Source organism: Rhipicephalus sanguineus, chromosome 3, assembly GCF_013339695.2.
Source record: "Rhipicephalus sanguineus isolate Rsan-2018 chromosome 3, BIME_Rsan_1.4, whole genome shotgun sequence".
NCBI classification, from domain to species: Eukaryota; Metazoa; Arthropoda; class Arachnida; order Ixodida; family Ixodidae; genus Rhipicephalus; species Rhipicephalus sanguineus.
This window is the reverse complement of record NC_051178.1, coordinates 45,325,693-45,341,995: the sequence shown is the minus strand read 5'-3', so window position 1 is coordinate 45,341,995 and position 16,303 is coordinate 45,325,693. Positions and strand designations below refer to the sequence as shown.

The 16,303-nt window shown below is 45.2% G+C and overlaps 1 long non-coding RNA gene across 1 annotated transcript; it reads left to right on the top strand.

The window, feature by feature from the left end:
- The first annotated feature begins 5,411 nt into the window (after positions 1-5,411).
- LOC125757597 (uncharacterized) lies at positions 5,412-15,603 on the top strand. Its single transcript, XR_007415334.1, has 3 exons — positions 5,412-5,568; positions 8,213-8,340; positions 15,304-15,603. It is a non-coding gene; the product is annotated as an uncharacterized LOC125757597 (long non-coding RNA).
- The last annotated feature ends 700 nt before the right edge of the window (positions 15,604-16,303 follow it).

Genomic DNA, 16,303 nt, shown 5'->3' with positions numbered 1-16,303 from the left:
GCCGTAAATCTGGAGCTAGCTTGTGCCCCTGTTGTTGTGTACCGGCTATTGCTAAAACATGGGAATGACCAGTGCGCAAATTTAAGCTTTTGTCCATCTGGCTTCGAGCGATCTCAGAGTTTCTCTTACTAACTACGAAGCTCACTTTTAGTTTCAGATCTGTCCTCTTACTGTTAAATGCGGTGGTGAATATAGAAAGCCAGTACATATGCTTTTTACCTTGTCGAATCTAATGTGCCTCAGTGCAGCAATGCACGCGCTATACTTACAAATGTGGTGATCGATTTGTGCTCTTAAAGTTATAAGGTGAAAGGAAGTCTTCTTAGTGCACTCGTATCGGGTGATCCATTACTTTTTTCACTCAACTCAATATTTAGGCGCTAGTTCTGATGCTGACTGTTGGGCATAGGGTCATAAGTGTAATGGACACCTCACTAAAGCCTGAAGAGGGTGCCTGGGAGGAGTAATGTTACACCATGAAAATGTCATTTTGTTTGTTCCCTGTTTTCAGCCATTGCAAGTGAACTGCTTAAGACCTGTATGACATAGGTGTTACCCACGGTTAAAAAAATGTTCCGATTACGCTAATGCTTTGAGGTAACAACTTTAATTTGTAATGTGCTGTCATTGTAAAGTTATAAGACTAAGTAAAATGCAACTAGTGTTTCAATGTGGCATTTTCAAGTTCACCGGTATTTCTAACTGCTGCTCAATTCGGCATTAAGGGGGGACATGGCACTTGAAAAAATGTTTTTGATTTCTTGATCGATTTTGATGTAAGTGCCTGAGTTTATGTATATGTAGTGTGCTAATTTGAAATATGCAATTATTTTTCTAGTATCATGTGTAGTTTTTAAAATACAAAATATTTTATGTGCCTTTTGGGGAGCAAGATTATTTCTAAGCTGACTGCGTTACAAAGTAAATCAGCATATCACAATAATCTTCAATCAGAACTGTGTGCACTGCAACAACAATGAATGTTCTAAGCCAATTAGAACGAAAGTTATGGTATGTTGCAACATTCACGAGTGAAATTCCTAGCGTGAAATTGACTCACTGGCGAGTGTTCAACATACCATAACTTTTGTTCAAATGGGCTTAGAACATTCATTGTTGTTGCACTGCACACAGTTCCGATCGCAGATTATCGTGATATGCTGATTTACCTTGTAACGCAGTCAGCTTAGAAATAATCTTGCTCCCCAAGAGGCACATGAAATATTTTGTATTTTAAAAACTACACAATATACTAGAAAAATAATTGCATACTTGAAATCGGCACACAAATATACATAAAATTGCGAAGTTTCATCAAAATCGGTCAACAAACATTTTTAACAGCAGTGTCCCCCTTTAAAGGGAAGCTGAAGCACTTAAACAAAAACAAAAAAACTTTGGAGTGTGTAATCATAGTTTGATCCCTGCTGAATTCGAAAACCAATGTAAGAGTTCACTGAAGTGAACGCAAATAGCATTTCTTGGCAAAGGACAGCGGCTGCAGCCGCAGGGCTTCTTGAGATGCTGAGCAAACGCGGTGACATCATCTTCGGTGGGCCATGTCATCGGCAACATCAGCACTGTTAAAGCATGGCCTTCGCGATCAGTTCCACTAATGTGCACAGCCAAAACTAGTCACGGAGGCCACGGTTGAAGATACGACCGTGCTGCGTGGCTCCGCCAAAGCTACAGACGATGACGTAGTTCTGGTTAGTTCGTTACCGCACCTACACTTTCGGCGCTTTCACGTGGGCGGAGCAAGACTAACTTTTCTTTCGCGTATTTTAAAGCTCCTGCTGCCATAAAAGCGGAAAAAATTATGCCATCATCGACAATAATGTTGGCCCTTGTTAACAACAGTTTTACCGAATTCTGAAACCACTTCAGCTTCCCTTTAAAGCCTACTTTAGGAACTATGGCTGAACCTCCATATAACAAAGTAAACCTAAAATGTGGTTGATCATTGTAGTTGGTCAACCAAAAATGCGGGAGCCGACACAGTAGTTGTAAGAGAAGGCTTCAATGAGTAAATGACCACATAATACGTAAATCAAATTTTCCATTTCCTATGTACACAAATCCATAAATGTGGCAGCTGCAGCACTTTGTAAAGAGGTAATGGTTCAGCCTAATAGCCTAGGCGTAGCAGCTGTGACCAAAGCTCTTCAACGAAGTGCATGGTGGTTGGCAACAAGTCGCGGAAATCTTTTTATTGATACATTTGGATGTGTATGCCTGATCTGATGGCCGCAGTAGTGTGGTTTTCTGAGCACATACAGCTACCTCCAGGGCCTGAAAAATCTTCTGTCAACTATATTTGTGGAGATAAACTTTGGAATGTGACTTATTAGATGCGTACACCATGTGTTTTGGCCAGTGGCTGGGCTTTGCTTCAGCAGAAAAGCTGAGGTGCTTGTCTTGTGCTGGGGACACGTATTAGCAGCAGTGCAAGGCACGCATCTATTGTATAGCATACATCTTGTTTCATTACGGTAGGCTTCCAGTGCACCTTGGTAGTGTTCACATGTAAGAGGTCATTTGATTGGTCATTATGCTTTCATTTCTTTCAGCATACACTTGATTGCATGTTTTTGTTCACGAATATAAGCATGTGTTTGTGTAACAAGTATTGAACGTAATCAACCTGTCTTTGTGTTGGATGCCACTTCAACGAGGCTTGTCTTTATTATAAAAATCCTTTTCCAGGACTGCAGCACATTGCATTCCCGTGCAAGTATTTTTGAACTGGTGGCTCGGCCACCTTTTCTCTCTTCACATTTCATTTTATGCAAGTGATATTCAGCTTTTGTTAGTTGCTCTCAAGGGAACTAATTGCTCAATAATTACTGCTTAATTTGGGCATCCACAGAACATTCAAAAGCTGCAGTGCAGTGTAATAGAAAACTTAGAAGGTACTGTGAGAACTTGTACTTTATTACGGAACACTTACCAATTCTAGAGCAGCTCCTCTGACAAGATATTTCAGCTGAAGAAATTAGTAACCATGCAACTGTTTCAGTTTCATCAGCCGTTTGTTAATTTCCCTGCTTCTGCATAGAGTTCTCGATCAGTCAATTGAATTGTTGTGGGCCTTCTAGACGCGCGCATGCATGAAGCCATCGCCAGTGTTTTACCACCGCAGCGGCTAAGAACTAAAAATAGGTTTGCTGCATTGTAGTTTTATGCTGTGGCTTGTATGTTGCCTCAGTGTTACCTTACCTCGGGTTTCAATTGCACATCTTTGCTCAGCATAAACTCAGCTCATCAAATTATCGACATCACTGAACTTCGAGTGTATCTTGTCTGTCTTTACAGCACGACTTTCAAAGTGGTGTCGAATGTTTGTAAAGTGGAGTTCTCCAATGTCCTTTCCACTGTGCGATGGCCTGTAGCTCCAAGGTGGTGATCGTTGCAGCTTTTGCTGTTGGCATCACATGAATTTTGGATTACGAAAGTCTCCATCACTATTGTTATACCGGAGCACTTGTGAGGTGCAATGCAGCTCTGCTTCATGAGAAATAAATTGTTCCATGAAGACTCAAGCAGTAGAGAAACTGTCTGCAGGCTCTGGTTTTAAGTCTTGCCGCTTTATGTTTTTATTTCTGCATCATTCTTTTCTGACACTTCTTTTTAGTCATTTCCTAGCAGTCTTTTACAACAGCATCGTATTAACCCAATATTAATTAGGCTGCTAATAGTGGTTAATGTTGCTCTGGAAAAGTGCACTTATGATTTGATGGCTAATGTATGCAGTATAGCAGCCATACTTTAGTTGTGGACCGGTTAATTTTTGCAGCCAGTACTGTGCTGAAAGCATGGACATTGAGCAGTTGACATTGTTTATTCCACACACAGTAGGCAGAGCCTTGACAGAGTCCCTGGATAATATGGGCAGTGAGGGAGTTGCGCAAAAAATGAACTTGAAAGCACACAGACTGGTTGCCTCAATAATGCATCGGCCACAACAAGCGATAGGAATGCATAAAATGAGAACAATCGTAGTGCAGTTGTACACGGTCTGTAGTAAGGCAATAAAAATGACTACTGTGAAAACCTGTCAGTTTTACATGGGCACAATTGTAAAAATACATTCTGTGACTGCTGTAAATGTGTCTAGATGTAACATGAAATAGGACCACCTCAGCCTTTCACCCTTACAGATGCTAAGCATTTTGAACAAGCGTTACAGTTATGAGTAAGCAGAAATTTTCCCAAAGCAGCGAGTGTGTTACCACCAGCTTTTGTAGAAAAGCTGGTAAAAAGGTATATTGCATCGTACAATGTCACTTAGAGTACAACTCGGTAATTACACTGGTAAAGTAAATGCATTATTTTTATGGCTGTTTAAGCATTGCGAGGACGTGCAAGCAAGAGCAGCTGCTCAGAATTCTCGCTACTCTCCCATGAAGTACATGTGTTCAATGCAGCCTTGATAAACATAAATCCCAACTCTTCAGTGCAGCAAGCTACCTGTGACTGAAGAATACTGCAAAACACTCCATATTGGATCAATATCAAAGTGTCCTTGTACTATTTTTGAGATGAGGTTTGTGGTTGGGCAAGTGTTGCTTCTAAGTAAACCTGATTTTTTCTCCTTATGGCAGATAGATGGGTGGTTTGCTTGTATGCCAGTGTCTTAGCAGTATTTAATGAAGGCTCGCTTTAATGGAACCAGTTGCTGGCACTCAAAATTTCTGCTGCTCCACTTGAGGGAAGGAGAACCTGCTGTAGAAGTGTCATCTGTGCAGGTGGCACTTCCACAAGCAATTTCTTCTGGCAAGGGATTTACATACAGTGCAGAATAGGCCCCTGTAAGAGCATTCCCATTACAGATGGCACATTATGTAGCCTCGAAACGTTTAACACTGTCTCTTCAAGCGGCCACCCTTTTTCTACACGTGGGAATGCTGCAAAAGACTGTTCAATTCAATGCTTTAGTTATCTTTCATTTTACAATGAAAGATTGTTGCACAGTGTTGTACAATGCAGAGTACATCACAGTGCACATTGTTAATCAGTTAGGGAACCATAGGTGCATTGAAACAAAGTAATTGGCCCTGATTCCTTTCTTGATGCCTGTTGTAGTGGTGAATCAGTGATCTTAACGCTTGTTACTGAGGTCATGGCTTCTATTCTAGCCAATAATGGCTACTTTGTAGTGATGTTGCAGAAGGCATAAACCCAAAAGCATTCGTGTACTGAGTATTCAGCTCATAGCAAGGAAGCTTAGGTGAAAATTACTTTCGTTTCTGTCTTATAGCCTTAAGCTAGATACACGAGTCAATAATATAGGTGATCAAACCACAGTAATCATTGGACATGGAAAGGGATCCTCCTGTTGAAGCCGTTGGGTAGTTTGATAGGTCAACAGGTTTTGTGCCTTCACGAACTATGGAAATCTGTAGCGAGTCATCACGTGGAGTGTTCTTTTGAACTGTGTGGCCACAGACTGGTCGGCGGTGTGTGGCTGAATGTTGACCTTCTCATGCCTGCAGTCCACTTCGTCGAGGTTGTCGAAGACCTACCGGTTCTTGCCTTTGGACAACCCATACCCGAGCTGCAGCCTGCGTGAGTGCTTTGTTATTAATCTGTGGCAGGGCATGGGTGGCCATTCTGAGGTGAACAACTGTGTTGCAGACGTGCGAGCAGGGTATTGGTGAGGTGGCACCGTTGTAGTCCTGGCGTGTAAACAAACTTAGGGATGCACATTGTGGCTTTGTGGGCTTCTTTTCATCATGTTGGTCCATGCCCTTGACCCTAAGGCAACAGAAAGCAAGCCTCGGCCATCTGTAGGCTCATTTTGTAATTCTGCATGTTTCTTTCATCTCCAGCTACCCATGTTGGGGCAATGCTCTATTTTAGCAAGACGTTCACTTTACTCTTGGGCAGTATAATGCATGCTCAACAAGCAGCTTTACTTCATTGCACTTTTGGGATTTTAGTGATTGACATAATTTTTAGAGCACCATATTAGCTGCTTGAAAACAAGACCTGACAGAGCTCAGTGGGAACGGCTTGGTGTCATCGTGATACTCCCTTGTTGGTTTTCTCGTGCACCAGTGACAGTTTGCAGAGTGTCAAGATTTTGGCTGGAGGCTCCATGATGTCATCAGTTGTTGCTCTAAGGGCAGCATCACAGTGGTTTTCCTAAAGCAGTCTGGATGAGCTTGTCTTGTTGATAATCTTGGTCAGCACAGTCTTGCACAGGGACGACCGAAATGAAAGAACACTGCTAAAAACTTAATTTTGTCTAAGGATGCTGCAGGTTAATGCCATCTTTTGGCTTATGTTAAAGCTCGATGGAAAAGAATGTGCTTCACCCCTGTGAACTGAGAGCCATTCACCCGAACCAACAAATGTGGCCATCTACGAATGTGTGTGAAACACTGTGGGAGAAGACTGTTTATTCCGTATGGCTGTATCTCAGACGAGTCATCAATTTTACTCCAAGTGGCTAACTGCTATTACTATACTTGATACTCATTGATGATCATTTCGGTGCAGCACACTGGCATGAGGGCAGTGTGGATTCGTGCATAAATTTACACATTTGGTGCCTGTGTGCAACTCTATACGTGAACCGTACATGTGCTGCTGCGCACTTCTGAAATTTTTTCCATATGTGAGAGGCTTGTTTGGAATTCTTAGCATGTGCAGATGGGATTCCAAAGCACGAACTGTGCCTTGTGTGTACGTCTAAGAGGACTAGTTGCATACAATTGCATAGCAGGGTGAAGATGCAGAGTGCTGAGTAAAGGAAGGCTCTTAAGGAGCGCCGACCAATCACACTGCTTTTCTTTTGGCGACAAGATGGAAGAGAGTTTCCACTAAGTGTGTAGTGGTCTTCGATGGCAAGATTACTTATGCAGAACATTCGCTAAGGGGCTTTCGTGGCAAAATGTGCAGCCTGGTGTGGGAGGTTGTCTGGTATGTTCACGTGCCGGTTGTAAAGATGTCTTGGCACGTATTTACAGCATCTAAAGAATGAGTTTTTCATTCTCATAGAATCGCTCAGCAACCTTAATTGCACATTGATGCATGGGAAGGCCACTGATGCTGTTATAGTCGTAAAGCAGGGCCTCAACCACTTGGTATGGCTTTCAATAACGTGAAAGTTAGTGTGCCTGGTTCTTCCCATGTTTTCTACCTGCCGGTGTATCCTGCTGGCATTGACAGTACATTGTTGAGCTAAAGCTCACATGTTAGACTCCAGTCGTGGCAACCGTAAAATTTTGACGATGGCCACGTAAAGTCTAGTCGTGACTTTGAGTGTGCAACTAAAAAGAATTCAAGGATGTATAGCAGCCAAAGAATGAACACGTGTTAGCACAGATATCATTCATCATCCAAACCGTGGAATGAAAAGTCACTGTCAAAAAAAGAAGTCGCCAACCTCTTGTGTTCGATGTGGTTGGCAATGTAGTGGAAGTGGGGGACTGCCAAAGCCAGTTACTGATGACACTTTTGGTGTTCTGATCCATCGAGGGCGATCAATATCGCACACCGCTTGAATGAGTAGGTAACAGCTTCCTCTCTCACGGCTGTCCAAGCCTGGGAAACGAAGTCGACATCTTGTTGCGATGCCTCCTTAAGATTCCCCCAAGACATTGCTGGACCAGCTCGAATGGAGGTTGCCCAGGTCTCGCAAAGGATGTTCTTACGGAAAGGGATGATGCTATTGCCAGGGGTGGGTTATCTCGGTGATTGTGGAAAACTAGGTAATCATGCCAAAAACAAGGGTGGGTGATCTTAAGGGGGTGGGGAATCTCTCGATATTTTACGGTACTCAGATTTAGGTTTGCGCTAAAATGTCTTTGGCGGTTCCATTGGATCCAGAATCACCCACTGTGATGTATCATGGCTTTAAAATGTAAAGCTTAGCAACCTACATTTAACTTGCTATGTTATTCCTATTATTTTTTCTTGACTGCTGCTCAGTTGGCTTTTGTTCTTGCTTTAATTGGGTGTCTTGATGGTGAATTATTAAAAATATGACTGCTGAATCTGTTTAATTAGCTAGCTTTGCAGTGCGATGCAAGTAGTGTGCAGAGGATCATGTATATACTCTGTACAACTTGCTGTAAAATGACCTGCTAATAACTGACACCAGCTGGAACTCTGTGCCTGACCTCTCGTATCTCTCGTGTGTTGGATTGCACAATTCATGTTCTGAGTTGTCCTTTCTGTTGACCACTGTTTTCTCCTCCTGCAGAGAGTTCACGTTGCCATGGGTGAAGCACCCGTTGCAGTCATCGGGAGAGCGGATGGCTTCAAAAAAGCAGCGAAAAAATATGCAGTCCAAGGGACCCTGGCGATAGCTGAAAGGAGAGAGACAACAATGTGAGTTCTGTCTCAACACGTTTCAAAAACAGAAATATGAGCATGGTGCTCGAAGTCATTGGTTCTCATACTGGCTTCCACAAAGCTCATTCCTGGCTTCTGTGTGCAGTAAGAAAAAATGAGGCTCCATACTATTTTGGACACTCAAGAGAAAAATGATTTTTTTTTTATGTTAGTGAGTCACTGTCGCAGTTCCAAAAATCGCCACTTTCCACGAGAAGACGCTATGCACAAAAAGAAAATGCAGGCGGTGACACCACCTTGACATTACCACGCTAAACACCATCATGTCAAAGATTTTGGCGGCGTCTGCTAGGCCCTACGTAGTTCCTAATCAGTAAAAACTAAGTACATGGTCCTCTCATAGACCTAACGTATCACGTTTGAAGAAATTTCATTGAGCCAATGTCGCCTGAATACGAGAAATATGCTTTGAAATCTGTGACATCAGATTTCGGCATGAAATTTAAAAATGAAACTTCAACCTTCATTTTCTCCTCTATTAATAAACCTCTGACGGTTAAACTAATGACACTAGAGTCCTCGAAGTACGATTCATCAGTCTAAACCAATTCATTGTTTCACTTTAGTATCCCATTAACGCACGAGTTATTGATATAGACAATAAAATTGGCATGGCATTTTGGATTCAATGAAGCCATCGTGGGCTGCACCTGCATGTCAGTAGTCTAACCAGCACATGACCCACTCGGCAGTGGCTTTGACACGCTTTGTCATAATGCACACCCCAACAATTTGTGCGATTTGCAGGCTAGCAGTAATCACATGTGCTGAGAGCTTTTAGTTTAATTATGCTTTCCGAGTGCAGCTTATGAAACTCTCATTGCAACTGATTGGGAAATTGTGCAATAAGCTCGGAGCCACTTGTCTGCACGCCCTGTCAGTGACAGCGTGAGCTGAGTGGGAGACACACAGCATGCAACTTAGCCAGGGATGATCGGCCCCACATGAGAGTACCAAATTTCAAGAGAAGGGTGTCACTTTTCGCTCGGTAGCAGATGGCGGTACAGATGTGCTCACCTTTATTGGGGAAAGCAGTTGTGTGTCCGTACGCTTTGTCAGCTCTTGTGTGTTCCAGTAAATAGTATTGAACCACTTAATACCAACTGCCACTCGAGCATTGCTGTTGTTCTTCATGCAGCCCGAGTCGGTGTGAATGCGGCATTACACGTGGCAGAAAGCTGCTAAGCTTTCTGTCGATGAACCGCAATCTAGAGATTGTGGTTCGTTGACACTTTGTTTACGTTGTTGCTTTAATGAATCGTGACATTAAACTTTTCTAACGTCGTATTTCTCCGGATGAAGTGACGTAGCTCCTGGCGCGCTCAGCCTTGCGCGACTGATGCATAGCTATAGGAGCCATTAGGGGGAAGGGAGATTTCGAAGACGTCTGGGAGAATTTCTGCTCCACCCCTGTGCACTCTTCTGTAGCGGCAGATTCATTGCCAAAGGGGTTTAATTCACTCGTAAGCAAGTAGCGGTTGTCGCTTCACAAAGCAAAAAGACTTAAATTGTCACCGGAGGGGTTGTTTGCACTTCGCAATAAAACTGCGCGAAAAACTGATTTGGTCGCTAATTTGTACACGTGTCTAAGGGCTAGTCCGTATATAACAAACTACTCTTATAACGGCCACTTTCACTGCACTTACAAATTCGTTATAAGCAGGTTTGACTGTAGTGGCTTAAACTGGATATTTTTATCGAGCACATGGAAAACATTCAGGCATTATTTCTGGCTCAAGACACTTTGGTAATTGCATGTCAGTTTTCATACACAGCACATTACGTTGCTTCTATAATGAAAATGTGCAATGAACATTGAAACAGGCACGAGAGGCATGCATGCTTTTTCATGATGTAATGTGCTTACCAACAGTATGGATTCTGCTTTAGGCACAGTGTGCCATAAATGGTGTTTTCACTCAAACGCAGTCAAACAAGAATTTGTTTTGCTTTTCAAAAAAAAAAAAATGTTACTAGCCGATTGCACTGTGGAATGACCTTCAATGTGCATCATAGTGGGCTGAATTCAGGACTAAAGTTGGTGTCCACAGTGTGTTGCTCATTTGATGACTGACGTTGTTTTAACATGATCGTGTTAAGGAGCCTGTCTTGCAGAAAATCAGTCAGTAGCATTGTCCGGCAGAGAAAAATCCCGCTTGATGTAAAGAATGAGTCTGTCCAGCCATAATTGAACCCAGGCATTGTGCACGGTAGTAAGGCGTCCTACCCCAGAGCCATGCCATTGCTTGCAACTGCTTGTGGAAAAGACTCCATGCAGGCATCATGTTTGACGAGGAGTTACTTTAACAGACGTAATGTTGCATGGCAGAAGCACAGAACCACACCAGGCATCACACCATGTCAATTGTGCAACGAGTGGCTTAAAGCTGCCCACCTAATAGCTGGGACCACAAAGGGCCCAGCTATAATTCATTATGGTCAACCACGGCATCAGCAAAGTGTGCAACCGCGTAGGTGTGTGTATTTGCTTACAGGTGTGTGGAGGGCACTTGGCTACTTCACAGAACGGGGAATTATGGTGTAGTGTGCGCTTCGCAACTAACTGTACTTGCAGTGGTGCCCTAGGAGAGGTTACAACGGCCAGCGTCATGCACACAGACGTTCCTTCCTTCATGCCATACTTGTGACCGTATACACTCTATTAAGGGCTCCCTTTTTTTTCTGTGATTTTGATGGGGTGCAGCCCTTCCACGGAACTGGGAAATTCTGTTTTCAATTTTCCATCCACGTATGGAAAACCCTATTTAATCCTGACATATATACCTAACGATGGGATATCTGGCCTCTAGCTGCGGACATCATCGCTAGATGTCTTCATCGGTATCGCTGCTTGGGCTCGGCTCATCGCCGCTGCTCGGTTCATCCGCACGTTCATATATCCAATCGTCTACAGTGCCATCCATGGCATTGGAAATCCCAATGGCTCCTGCGAAATCAGGTGCCTCCCGCGAAGTGCACTGTACGCGAGACACGACGACGCTGCTGTTTGCTGGCAATATTTTCTTTTTTTCAAAATTTGAACTGCGAAGTTGGGGAGAGCGACCCTTACGCGAGCGCGGCCCTTAGTCGAGTGTATACGGTATCTACTGAGGCTCAAAGCATGTCAGGCGAATAAGAAAGTGATGTTCACAGGGCCTGATAGTTCTATCATGTTCTGTGCTGAAAGGTGAAGGTCAGGCCTCCTCCAAGTTTTAACACGAAAGTGTTTAATGCCGGGGTCCACAAAGACTTCCGTGACGTATTTCCGTCACGGAAATGACGTCAAAAAAATTTACACGATCAGATGGCAAGGAAAAAATGTTCCGTCAATGGGCTCCCTGCCCCCCCCCCCCTGGCTACGGGCCTGACGCCCACATCTCTACGTCTCTGTGATGCTCTCGCGTTCCTGCACGACGATGCGCGGCGCACTTGAGTTGTCACCTAGTCAAACATGCAGTATACGCTCGCTGTCAGTGCACCGGCGCTTCTCTGTGCCCGCGCTGCTCAAGAACAGCGAGCTACTTTCGTTTCTAGAAAGCGACGCGCACTTTGAAGCGGTCTCGCACGACGCGGCCGCGGTGGCGGCGAACTTGCGAACGGCAGCATGGCGCGCTCGTACCGCCGTCAATCCGCACAGTGTATGGTGGGTACGGTGTACGCCACATGCGCGGCCGAGCAGATATCTACAGAAGACTGTGATAAGGCTGTCGGCTATAAGTCGTAATGGCATGTTTATCGACTGCCACCACCTCGCCTTCACTCTTTTCTGATGCTTATCCGCGAAGGCATCGCCACAATCGCGCGGGGTCGTAATCACCGATCGACCGGTCTCTGCCGTTACCGAAAAGACGGACGACCTTTTGTGGCACACTGTGGTGTCAACGAGTTTAAGGACGCAGTGAAGCTTTATGCGATGGAAAGTTATCGTGGTTATCACTTACTGCATTTATGCCTTCTTGCGTTCCAAGGCATTGTTTGGTTCATCGTAGGCGGGCGTAGCTACAGAGAACGGCGTCAGGAAAGGTTACCGTGCGAAAGCTTACCGCAAGGCTTCATGCTGCCGCCTATTTTTTTTTCCTCACTTCTATTCTGCCACTGAAAAAACGCCTGGAAAGTGAGCGACCTCGCTCGCAGCGTCCGAAATCTGCTTGTGGTGCTCGCCGATATGAGTCGCAAGTGAAATGGAGTGGGGCGCGCACTCGCGCGCCCCACTCATGCTTTAGAAGGCCTCTTTTTAACTTTTTTTTGCTTCGTATGCGCCATATTTTTACCGCAACCGTGTCTGAAGTGTTCGTTATAAAAGTAGGAGGCTTTGAAAAATGTTCACTATATGTGGATGCAGCTTCAATGGTTGGCATAGAAAAATCGTAAGTGCACCCAAATATGGTCGTTATACGTGGGATCGTTATACGTGAGATCGTTGTAAGTGGGTTCGACTACCATTACCACTGACTGCAATGCAGTCTTCTTTGTTTGTCTGAAGCTTTGCACCATATTGGCATATATTGCAGTAAAGGGCTATACCAGTGTTTCTCAGCCATGAATTTTCGGAGACCCTTGCAGACCGGTGGAATAGATGAGGGAGCCCTTGCTGTGAGAAAGGTGGGGGGTGACAACACAGCATGCAGCGTGAAGTACGTGGCTTTTATTTAAATGGGTCTCTGAGGACCCCCCTGGGTTCCGTGGAACCCCATTTGAGAACTACTGGGCTATACAGTCAAACTGGCATATATTGAACTTGCAAAAATACTGGAATTAGTTTGATATATTGTATAATTAGATATGAAACTGGTAAAGAATGTACTGTATTTTGGTGCTAACTTCAGTGCACAAGTTGGCGTTGCGGCAGTATGCACGGAATTTTTGTTTGCTTTTTTTTTTCTAGGGTTTGTATATGGGGTGTGCATTACACACAGGGCAGGTTATATGTGAAAAAATACGTTGTCGATGTAAACGGCACCTCAACCTCTTCATACTCAGCGGTGCGTACTCGTTGGTCATTAGAAGGCCCTAGTCCACCTTGGCCCTAATGTCAGCCTTGTTCTTCAATATACCGTACTCTGCATGCTTCTTGGGTTGCTGTATGCAGCAGTGACATTAAGACTCCTTTTTTTTCCCACATTTGAGTGTGTTGGATCATTTGTGCATACCTGCCAAGTCTCCCGGATTACCCGGGAAGCTCCCAGATTTTGAACGTTTCTCCCGGTTGTACAGATCATGAGAAAATCTCCCGGAAATCCAGTTCTGCCCCGCGCGTCCAGTGCTTTGTCTGGCCACATGAGCAGAGTTGTCTGGCCACGTAGTAGAAAGGATTCTTCTTCTTTCTTTTAACGATGGTAGAAAGGTTCAACTCAGTTTCATTGCGCATGAAGTAGCTGTGCACTTGGCGCCGCAGTGCTGCCAGCGCAAACGTGTCATAGCGCTGCAGCTGCGTCTTGCCGGTGATGCGCTTCTCAGTTTGGCCCGAGGAATTCAACTTCTTGCGCTTCAGGGAGGCAAGTGGGGCCCGCAGAGCTTCAGCCTTGATATGCTGAACTGTTCGCTCGCTCACTCTGGTGAGCTCGGCGACAGTCCGGCACACTGATGCCGGACTATCGCCGGCATCGATGATGCGTTTGTGTACACACAAATCTATCCCACAAGTTATCTCGCCTTCAAAATTATGTGTCACGGCTGCTTTAAGTGGAGAGCCCAGCACTTAAAACGGTAAACGTTACCGATGTCTGTCGAGATAGCGCGTTCGCCAGCGCTCGCGACCGTCCCCGTCTCAACGGCGCCCCTTATGGTCCCTTGCCCGACGAAATAACTGTTAAGCAAGCGACGACAGGCCTCGCATGCGGAGCGATGTTATCGCATGTGCCCTTGGTGCGACGGTGACGGCCGGGTCGTTTCATCTCTGCTTCAACCGCGTTCGTCCCTAGCGCTAGCAAGCTTTTACTCGCACGTGAAACAGACGATGCGTAAGTGATGTTATCAGTTTGGACTCTACAGATCAGCGGTGACTGCAAAATCCCATTGACAGTGTCTCCATATAATTGCTATCGCAGTACCCCCCCCCCCGTTGAGTAGGTCTCCCGGATTCCGTTTCTCCAAACTTGGCAGGTATGTTTGTGCAGAACAGGAGGTTCTTCCATTTTGTGGCAGTTCTTGCATTAACCAATTCAGTGTGTTGGATCATATGTGGAGAACAGCAGTTTCCTCCATTTCGTGGCAGTTCTCGCATTAACCAAGGGAGTGTGTTGGATCATTTGTGGAGAACAGCAGGTTCCTCCATTTCGTGGCAGTTCTCACATTAAGTTAACCAAGGGAGTGGAGGATCCTGGAGAAGCGAACCACAACTGCGCACGATCGGCCTACTTTGTGCTATGACGAGGAATCATGGTAGAAACTACGCAATGGCAGGCAGTAGTTTCTACTCGCTCCACGCAGCGCCCTCCTAATCGCACTGCTCTCTCTCCTAAATGCATGCGGGAAAGCCCCCTTCCCAAGAAAAAGCAACCTTCTTGGGGCATTTTGCGCTGCCTTATGTCTCCTGGCTATCTTTGTTCGATGTAGTCAGATTTTCCTATGCATTGTAGTTAAAGCATTGTTGTGTTCGAAAATAGTTCAATGTGCTATAGGATAATTCGATATGCCCAAGATTGATACAGTAGCTAGGTTTGACTGTAAAGCTTCATTACACAAGGTTTGATTGTTCTTATTGTGGAAGAGGGTGGGCATGCTAACACCAACACCGGAGAGGAGAGCGAGATAACACAAACGCTGGCCCATTTCATTGTCTTGTTCTCCTGTGTTTGTGTTTGCATGCCCACTTTTTTTATAATGAATACTTACCAACAAGGTCAGCTTCTGCGATTCTGATGTAAGTTTAACTATTAAAAAAAATTGTAAGTAGGTTGCTAAGAATGTGCCATTGGCACGCACACCTATCTGGCGCAGGCTCCTGAACTTTCGCCACAAGGACACCGGCGTGGGCCCTGCTCAGGACTGAGCCCCTGGGCACTGAGTGCCAGCTCCGACCAGCCGACAGAAGACCTGTCGCCGAGGCGCCCAGACAGTCTCCGGTCTCGCTGCAGGACACGGTCGCCAAAACCAACACAGAAACTCTCAGCCCCGGGCCCAGCGCGCCACGAACATCACCGACGCGCGCACGCGTTTCCCGCCGCCCGTGAGGGAAAAAAGTGGAGAGAGTGTGAACATGGTGGCGACGCCACACTAAATAAAAACAATCCACATGCGTGGCTTGATGCATGCTAACGCCGCTTCATAGAACAAAGAAACGAAGGAAGTGTCGGTGGAGGTGTTAAGGTGCCAGAAAAACCCTTCAGTTCTGGCATCTTTGGTTGAGTGTGGATGAGCTGTTGATGGCATGTGGTGCTCGTTGCAGCCGAGCTGTTGGAAGACTCTTCCAGCACCTCGGTTGCGGCAAGCGTGAGAGGTCAGCCAAGATGCTGGAACACGCTTGTTCCATGATCTTTGCTCCTCGGAAGTATCTCTTGTAGAACTGAGTGGTTTGCCCGAACCAGAATGTTGGAAAGCTGTCGCTTCCTACATCTTGGTTCATGCAACTATGTTGCGAGTGTTGCAATTGCTGCTGCTGCCTGCTTTGATAACCGATGCAAGGACAGATCATTATGAGGGCTCAGTGACGTCAGCAGGTGAGGTTCCAAGTCCTTAACTGCTGGCGAATGTGATAGAACTTTTGTGCATGCAGTCCTGCAGTGCAGGACAATGCACCTTGTATGTAGTGACTGTAATCAGTGTCATGCGCTGTGTTTGAAAGTGCAGAACTGCTTGTGGCCCCTTGGTATGCCAATAAATGCAAATGCTTGCAATTGCACTTATTGTGCAAACCTAGCGGTCGCGCGTTTCTTGCAAGACTTGCAGACAACTCGCAGATCCAAGTTCGGTTGAGAGATTGGACCGTGCCCGGTTTCGA